Source organism: Sorex araneus, chromosome 3 (assembly GCF_027595985.1).
Source record: "Sorex araneus isolate mSorAra2 chromosome 3, mSorAra2.pri, whole genome shotgun sequence".
Taxonomy (NCBI): domain Eukaryota; kingdom Metazoa; phylum Chordata; class Mammalia; order Eulipotyphla; family Soricidae; genus Sorex; species Sorex araneus.
Genome location: NC_073304.1, coordinates 44,007,717 through 44,014,137, shown reverse-complemented (window position 1 = coordinate 44,014,137; position 6,421 = coordinate 44,007,717). Strand labels below are relative to the sequence as shown.

The window sequence follows — 6,421 nt, the reverse complement described above, 5'->3', positions numbered from 1 at the left end:
TCTCTTTGTGTTTTAACAAACAATCTGAAGTAAATTTGTTTGTGCCTGCAAGGGGACACACTGGGGTAGTGGGTAGGAAAATGGGGACATTGAAGAATAGAAGGTTATACTGGGGGTGGGATTTAATGCCTAAAACAATGTTACTACATACCGCTTGATAAATCAGTGCTATAACAAAATTTTTTTAAAAAGCTTATGATTTGACCAATCATCTGTTTTCAGGCACTTGGGTTTTTCCCAAATTCTGGCTATTGTAAACAGTGCTGAAATGAACATACAAGTGCAGATGTCATTTCTACTATATTTTTTGGTATCTCCAGGATATATTCCCAGGAGTGGTATTACTGGGTCAAATGGGAGCTCAATTTCTACTTTTTTGAGGATTGTCCATACTGTTTTCCAGAAGGGTTGAACCAGTGGGCATTCCCACCAGCTGTGAAGGAGAGTCCCTTTTTTTCATCATACCCATGCCAACACTGGTTGCTTTTGTTCTTTTGGATGTGGGCAAGTCTCTGTGGTGTGAGATGATATCCCATTGATGTTTTAATCTCCATCTCCCTGATGATTAATGATGAAGAACATTGGAATACTATGCAGCTGTTAGAAAGGATGAAGTCATGAAATTTGTGTATAAGTGGATCTACATGGAGAGCATCATGTTAAGTGAAATGAGACAGAAAGAGAGGGACAGACTTAGAAAGATTGCACTCATTTGTGGAATATAAAGTAACAGAATGGGAGATTTACACCCAAGAATAATAGAAGTGAATACCAGGAGGATTGCTTCACAGCTTGGAAGCTGGCCTCACTTGCAGGGGGAAAAGGCAGCTAAGATAGAGAAGGGAACACCAAGTGGAGGATGTTGGGAGGACTCATTCTAGTTGAAAGATGCATGTCGAAAGTAGACTATAGATGAGCATGATGGCCACTCAATACCTCTATTGCAAACTACAATACCCAAAAGAAGAGAGAACAAAAGGGAATGCCCTGCCGCAGAGACAGAGTGGGGTGGGGGGTCGTGGGAGGGATACTGGGAACATTGATGGAGGAGAATGGGCCCTGGTGGAGGAATGGGTAAATGATCACCGTATGACTAAAATGCAAACATGGAAGTTCATAAGTTTGTAACTGCACCTCACGGTGATTCACTAATAAACATTTTTTTAAAAAAGTTTATGATTTGGTAAACATGCATGTACACACATACACGCACTCTCTCTCTATTATAGATTGAAGAAATTACATGATCCCTAAACAAGATACAGATATAAAAAGGTTTTTATTTGATACATAATAATAGAATGGTTGAATTTCTACATAATAGAAAATCTTACAAATTATCCAGCAAGGGGAAAGAGAGGGAGTATAGGAATCAGGAGCATATGGAACTTGGTTCACCTAGTCCCCTGTTGGACCCTGATAAAACATTACATTACTTGGGTGACTCTGGAGACCCCAAGCACTATTAGGGTGGCCCTGGCGATCCCTCATCACTGCATGGCCTGATCAGCACCACATCCTTGCATCCTAACATTGAACTATCAGGCTTAGGTATTAGAGTATGGCAGGAAGAAGCCTCCACGTCTTTTGAGTACAGCTTAGGAGACGAACTGCCCCCACCCCACCACCCCAATAATCCAGGAAAAACTCATCCTTGCATAAATATATATGATGATTTAGAAAATTGTAGACAGCAAATCTAAAAGGTCAGTGAAAGATTTTTGGCATGATTTTTTTTTGAAAAAAAGAGAAGAAAGAAGCCTGAGTTTACATCCAACAAAATATTCATCATCTCAAATGAATATACACAAAAGGTATTTTCCGAGAAAGGAAGCTCTCTGTGCTCCAGGACATACTGTAAAAGATCTCCTCTGATCAAAAGAAGTGATTCCAGTGGGAAATTTGAATCTCTGGGCAGAAATGAGACACTGAAGATAGTGAAAATTTGGGTTAGTATAAAAGACAAGCTAACATCTTAATTTCTTTAAAATCAAGAAAACTGATTAAAACAAAACTGATAATGTTTATTCTAGGCTTAATAATATATCTAGCTGGAACTCACATGACAACAATAGAACAAAGGAATTGGAAATGAAATAAAATAAAAGGGTAGTGAGACAAATAGAACCACACAGTTGGAAAGTTCCTGTATTTTATATAAAGGGGTACAATTCTAAGTAGAATGAAAGTTAAATATGTTGTACCACTATAACAAACACTGAAAGATAGTCTAGAGGTATAATTAAGGTGTCAATAAATTAGAATGGAATTCTAATACATGGTTAAATAACTCAAGAGAAGCAAGCAATGAGAGAATAGAACAACAGAACAAGAAAACAAAAACAGCACAAAATAAAATGGCAACCCCAAATCAAAATGTATGAATAGCTATGTTAAATACTGAAGACTCAAACACTGTAATTGAGGGGAAGGGGCTGTCGATACGAATTTTAAGAAGCTGTCTACAAGAATTGTACTTTAAAAATAGAAACAAGACAGATTGTGAATAAATGACTAGGGAATAAATACACAATGCAAATAGGAAACAAAGAAGCTGGAGGGTTATATTAATATCAGAAAAATAGATTAGATAGAAAGGGACATTTTCAGATGGTAAAAGGTCAGTTTTCAGGGAAACATAATAATCATAAGTGCATAATGCTGAATAATAGAGCTTTAAAATACACAAAGCAGAAATGGCCATCCTTATCTGGATAAACATAAGGCAGCTTAAATGTAAACAAGACTGTGTTGGACTGTATGGTTACAGTTCAGATTAGAAACATTTATCGCTACTACTATACATTGGTTTTAGATAACACAAAACAATATAGCAAGGTCCATATAGTCAACCTTATAAGCACTGAAAAGTATGCTTATAATTTAATGGAAGAATAAGAAAAATTTGTAAAAAAGATATTGATACATGGATGTAAGTTACCACTCTTCAAAGGTGATAGTGATGACTAGACTAATACAGGAATAAAGAGCTTAGGTCTAGGACTTGAATCCTATCACTGTGTCACTGTCATGCCATTGCTCATCAATTTGCTTGAGCAGGCACCAGTAACGTCTTCATTATGAGACTTGTTGTTACTGTTTTTGGCATATCAAATATGCCACGGGTAACTTGTCAGGTTGGCCAAGTGGATGGGATACTCTCAGTAGCTTGTCGGGCTCTCCGAGAAGGACGGGTTGCCCATGTGCAAGGCAAATGCCCTTCCTGCTGTGCTATCCTAGAGTAATGGAAAATCAGAAGATAACTGGGTGGTGAGTGGGCTTCACAGTTGCCTTTTTTCACTTCTAATATTTTTTTTAAATCAAACCACCTCTGGATTCAGAATGAGATTTGATTACTCACTGAGTATAATCTCATTGTCCCAGCAAAGGGTTTGGGGTGATGATTATTTCACTGTGGCAAGGAGGAATGCTTTCATTTCCTGCTTCCTGTGCTCAGGGAACTGTGTAACTGAATCCTGCTAGAAGCCGCTTTGCTTTAGGATTAAAACTAGGAAACACATTTAAAGGACTTTCAACATTTCCTTATGCAATAGGATTAAAACTAGGAAACACATTTAAAGGACTTTCAACATTTCCTTATGCAAAGTCAAAATGCTTACCACATGTTATCTGTTTATTATTCTTGTTGTGTGTATAAGTATTTATGGATATGTTTTAATTTTTTTTATTAAGAACCAAGTTTTATTGTGGTGGGTGGGATGGAGAGCTTGGGTGCTGGAGTGGGGAGCAAGGACTAGAGGGCACAGCTCCAAGGCTCTCAGGAGTGCAGTGCCTGCCACTTGTCCAGAGGCCCACAGTTGGGGATGTATTTGACACCACAGCCATCTGGGATGAGCCACTTCTCCGCTACCATGTCTTCAAACTCATTCGCATTAAACTTGGTAAAACCGCACTTCTTGGAGATGTGGATCTTCTGACGACCAGGAAACTCGAACTTGGCCCGTCGGAGAGCCTCAATCACATGCTCCTTGTTCTACAGTTTGGTGCAGATGGACATGATGACCTGGCCAAGGTGGACCCTGGCCACTGTGCCCTGGGGCTTTCCAAAGGCTCCCCGCCTATTTGTTTGGAGCCTAAGATTGGGGCTAGTGTGAGAGAAGACAGGAACAAGCAGGGCAAAGTACTGTCTCCAGGGTCCCCTCTCACAGCCCGTGCAAGCCACAGGCTGCATACACTACCCAGGAGCCGCTTGCTGTCGGCAGCCATTGCACACCGGGCCCCACAGGACAGAGAGCACAGTCGGCTTAATTAGCTGCACATGTTTTAATTTTTTGAAAGACAATGTAGGCAAAACAAAATAAAAATCACATCACATTTTGGTGACATAGTTGAATCTCTGTTCCGAAACCAACCTTGAAGCCTGTCTAATCTTTGAATCATATAGTCATATTTCTTCATGTGTTTTGCATTCCAAAATCCCAACTAGCACTCTTGTGAGTGTTAAGGACCATTTTTAAATGGATAGTTCTCATCATGGAAATGGTGATTGCATGTAGGCATGATATAATTGTTTATGCAAAATTAAATTATATGTTCCACAGAACAGATGATTTTCTCCAACTTCCATCACCCTTTATCTTATCTTAATTGCTATTGTTATAGGTGCCTAACCAAACTCTGTGGCTCCAGGCTTTGCCTATTCCTTTTATCCATCCTTTACAAAGATGCCAGAGTTATCTTTAAAATGTAAATTTAGTCTACGTCCAACATAGAGTATCATTTCTCAGGAGCTTTCGCCAAGTATTCTGATCTTGCACTTTGGGAAGTTTTGCAGACATTTTAGGTGCTTTGATTCCCCACATTGCTAATGTTTTTCTCAGACTTTTGGTAACCACTTGGTAATCAACTCTTCATCTTGGAAGAACTTCAGCTCAGATGTCATCTGATTCAGGAGTATTTCTTGGAGATTATTGGTAGAATCACTCTGACTTATATGATGTATAGGAAATTGACATCACACAATGGGAGGAGCTATTTCACTCATGAATCAGTTTTATCTGCCTTAAGGACAGAAAACAAAGAAGAAATGGGAAGGAAGGACAAATTAGAACCTGCCCAGAACCTACAAGAATGAATTAGAACCTGAGTTGATCTTTCACCTCCCCAAGTTTTCCAACATTGATGCTGTTGGAGAAGCTATTGCCCCGTGTTGTGAAAGTTGTTAAGTCCCAGTTCCAGGAGTCAACAGAAGCTGATGCAGAATGCCTCAGGAATCCTCATCACTGGGAGCCCAGTTGCTGCCTCTTTCAACTCAACCAAGTAAGTCAGGAGGTATGCAACCCCTATGTGACCTGGCATATGCTTCTGGCAAAATTTCCAAGTGTACTAGGAACTTAGCTTTTTTATTTATGTCTTTCAAATTTTCCTGAGAACAGCTCTGGTGGTGCATGTTAATCTGGAACAAGAGAGGAGAGGGAATTCTGAAAAACACATATCAAGTAAAATGGAGCTGACAGTACACATTTACAGCTTCGGTCCATGAAAGTGTGGTTCTTTGCAGGTCTTTTTCCACTTTGGGGCCATAAATTTTTTAAGTGAAGAGTCTGTTTCATTTACATTCGAGTCTCAAACACATAGCATGTTGCAGATACTTAATCAAATTTTAATGAAACAAATAATAAAAGTATTCTCATATATATCAACTTCACACTGAGTAAAGTGTTGGTTTTGTTAGTATAATCATTATACATATTTCTTAGTGATTGAAACTTGAGTTTGGCTTCTCTGCATCTATCTGATTGATGTTCTGGAAGCAAATTTCTAAGCAAAAATGATGATTTTGAATTCCAGGAGGGAATTAAACCAACTTCATTAGTAAATTTGGGGGTATTAATGCCTCTTAGGATAACAGAGAAAAGCCTTCCTTTTGTCATGATTGTGAAGCTCTCCAAAAAGAGTGGCAAAGGTTAATTATTTTAAGCATTTGGAATTGGCAACAAGTAGAGTGTAGCAAACATACTGACTAGACATATGCTATAGAAAATTCCATGAATCTCTCTCTGTCTCTCTCTATAGAGGTTTACCCAGAAAGAGTAGCATATGGCTGACTTTGTTTGGATTTTTTTTCTCTAATCATCTATCAGGACATGAGCTGCTATCTAATTACATACTCAAATTCAACTTTGTAGTTTCTGCTTTTGGTAATATCTCAAAGCTTTGAAACACTCCTAAAAAACAAATTAAAAAATTGTTTAACTTTAAAATGAGTTATGAATATTACTGAGAAGCACTTTTTTGCATTGTACAAGTTTCAGGAGTAGAGACTTTTAAATCACTTATTTATAACACCTCAGATTTTAAAAATTTTTGGTTGTATTTTGTTTGGGGGTTCCACAATCAGCGGTACTCAGGGATTAGTACTGGCTCTGTGCTCGGGAACCATATGTGGTGAAAGCATCCT

The 6,421-nt window shown here is 38.5% G+C and overlaps 1 non-coding gene across 1 annotated transcript; it reads right to left on the bottom strand.

Moving 5' to 3' along the window:
- Nucleotides 1-4,142: 4,142 nt before the first annotated feature.
- On the bottom strand, nt 4,143-4,279 carry LOC129403946 (small nucleolar RNA SNORA70). Its single transcript, XR_008629577.1, has one exon. It is a non-coding gene; the product is annotated as a small nucleolar RNA SNORA70 (small nucleolar RNA).
- Nucleotides 4,280-6,421: the final 2,142 nt, after the last annotated feature.